Genomic DNA, 3,124 nt, shown 5'->3' with positions numbered 1-3,124 from the left:
CCGGCCTCTCCAACCTCTCCGCCAGGCCCCAAGGCGACCCGCCGCCAGCCCGCCGTCAGGCCCCGTCAGGCCCCGAAACGGCCCGCCGCCGGTTTCCCCGGCCGCCCGGCTCCGTTCTACTCGCCAGCCACCGCTCGTCCGCTCGTCCGCTCGCCAGGCCGCTCCGCTCCGCTCCGTTCACCAGGCCGCTCGCCAGGCCGCTCAGCTCGCCAGGCCACTCCGCTCCGCTCCGTTCACCAGGCCGCTCGCCAGGCCGCTCTCCCCTCACGGCTCACAGCTCCGACCGGGTGGTCCAACTCGTCCTTTTCGCTCGCCGACCCTCTCCTCCTTCCAACTCCAGCCGGCGAGCACCCCCCGGACCTTTCAAGGCTCCCCCATCTCCGCCGAGGACCCCGCGGAGACTACGGAGCCGAAAACAGTAGGTCCGCCATCCTCGCACATGCGCAGTTGTACAGTGTTGCCCATAGAAATATTAGAATATTTTCTGTACTATAAATAAAAGCAAGGATCTTTCTGGTAGATGCCCCCATATTTCTAAACTTACTGTCAACATTAATTATGCAGGTCTAAGATTTATAAACGACTGCATCTATTTGCAACCAAATTGACCTGTTATATATCTAGACATTAGCATCCATCTTATTTTTTTCTGGGCCATTCAGATAGATTGTAAAATGTTGATTATTTATTCTGAAAAACTTCTAGCTTCCTCTGGATAAAAGAACTACTTATTTTTATTACCTTTTTGAAATGAATGAAATTCATAAACTCTTGTGCTATTTTAAGAGTTTAAAAATTTTACATCAGGGAGGGAGGGAGGCAGAGAAAGAGAGCAAGAGAGAGAATTTTGTGAACACTGAGGAATAATATGTTTCAAGATTTCCAGGGAAGAAGTGATTAATCAACGATAGAATTACTTTTCGTAATTCCTCTCCAGATAAAGAGAAGACCTGAGATTCCCCACAAGTGTTCCATAAGGTTGCTCCTCACGAGCTGATTTCAAGACAGCAGTTTCTGGTGGCTTTAGAGTTTGGGAGATAAGGAAATAGAAATCTTGCTCTATCACTGGGTTGTCATATTTCCTTTTGTAATCAGTTTTAGAAATTGCTTGTTAACTGCTTTTCAACTATTAGGATAGTCTTCAATCCTTAGTAAAAAAAAATTAAATACCAGTTTAAGGACTTTAAAAAAATCAGGAGTTAAAACAGCAAAAAATTATTACAACTTTGATTCTGAAAAGTGACTCATGGAAATAAGATCATGGAATTAATTTGAAGACTTATATAAGGCAGTGCTTTGGTTTTGAATATTCTTAAAAAAACATGATAGGATGAGAATTTGAAGGTTGTACACTAGAAGAAATTAAATATTATAATTAAAGAACACTTAAATTTGACTTACTATTATAGAATGAAGCAAAATATTTTAACATTGAGACATACTGAAAGATATTTTTGAACTATGGATCCAAAAGTTAATTTTAAGAGTTTTTGCCTCTATAGATAACTATGTTTAAAAGTTGTTATAGAAGTTGAGTTTTATATGACAAAATTGAGACTGGTATTAAAGTACATTTAAAAATGACAGGTTATAATAATGATACAGAAAATGATGCTACACTGGACATACAAAAGAAACCAACTAATGTCTTAATCATTAAAAGGAATATACCAAATAAAAAAGTAAGAAAATGACTTGCATAATTTTCTTATATTGGATTTACAAGAGAGGCTTGCCAAAATTTTGAAGAATTCTGTGAGATGGAACAAAGAAAAAAATAAAAACAAATCAAGTTCCTAGGACGTTGGCAGACTTCTCTGTCTAGAGCAGTGATGGCGAACCTTTTAGAGACCGAGTGCCCAAAAACTGGCCCCACCCCTGCTCCACCCCCTACCCTGCCCCTGCCCTGCCCCCACCCTGTCTCCCACCCCATCCCCCACCTTGCCTGCCCACAGGGCCACTTACTGCCTCCAGGGCCCGCAACAGATCACCCAGGCAGCCCAGCAGTGCCATGGCGACCACGCCCTCTGCCTGCGCCCCGCAGCATCAAATGTGCAGGATGGAGTATGAGGGCAGAGTCTTGTCTACGCTGCCTGGATGCCATGTCCTTGGCTGTGCTGCTCTGTGTGGGCCACGCTCAGGGACGACTCTCCTCCAGGGGGGCTGCTGGTGAGGAAGGGGTCATGGGGGAGGCGAGACTGGGGCAACGGCACATGTGCCCACAGAGAGGGCTTCTAGTGCCGCCTCTGGCATGTGTGCCATAGGTTCGCCACCACAGAAGAGGGAGCTGAAATCTAAGCAGAAAAGGCAGCACAGTTAGGTCAGGAGCACCAAATTCTTCAGGCAAGAGAGGGAGGCCCTGGAAGGCCCAGCCCAGACCATAAGCGAGTATCTTTCCCTCGGGGACTGAAAATTCTGTTCTGATTTAGGCAGGGAGGATTTTTAGCTCCTGATCAGAACCTTCCAAGGTCTCCCTCTCCCCAGGCACCCCACTCTGCTTACCTGAGACTATGTTTATTTATTTATTTATTTATTTAGTCTTGAGACTATTATATGGGAGGAGTTTGACTCTGTGGCTCCCGAGGACGTGGACAGGATCCTGGGGAGGCTGAATGCAACCACATGTTTATTGGATCCGTGTCCCTCCTGGCTGGTACTGGCGGCTCGGGAGGGTACACTAGCCTGGCTCCAGGGAATTACAAACGCTTCGCTAAGAGAGGGTGCCTTCCCCGCGGTCCTAAAGGAGGCGGTGGTGAGGCCCCTCCTTAAGAAGCCTTCCCTGGATCCAGATGTATTGGCTAACTATCGCCCAGTCTCCAACCTGCGCTTTGTGGCGAAGGTTGTTGAGAGTCTGGTTGCACAGCAATTTCCTCAGCACCTGGAGGAAACAGCCTATCTAGACCCTCTCCAGTCGGGCTTCAGGCTGGGATACAGCACGGAAACGGCATTGGTCACATTGGTGAATGATCTCTGGAGGGCCCGGGACAGGGGTTATTCCTCTGTCCTAGTTCTTTTGGACCTCTCAGCGGCTTTTGATACCGTGGACCACAGTATCATGCTGCGGCGTTTGGGTGGGTTGGGAGTGGGAGGCACTGTTATGCGGTGGTTCTCCTCCTTCCTCACC

This window comes from Protobothrops mucrosquamatus, unplaced genomic scaffold (assembly GCF_001527695.2).
Source record: "Protobothrops mucrosquamatus isolate PMUCROS unplaced genomic scaffold, P.Mucros_1.0 scaffold232, whole genome shotgun sequence".
In the NCBI taxonomy this organism is placed as follows: domain Eukaryota; kingdom Metazoa; phylum Chordata; class Lepidosauria; order Squamata; family Viperidae; genus Protobothrops; species Protobothrops mucrosquamatus.
Note: the sequence above shows the minus strand (reverse complement) of the source record.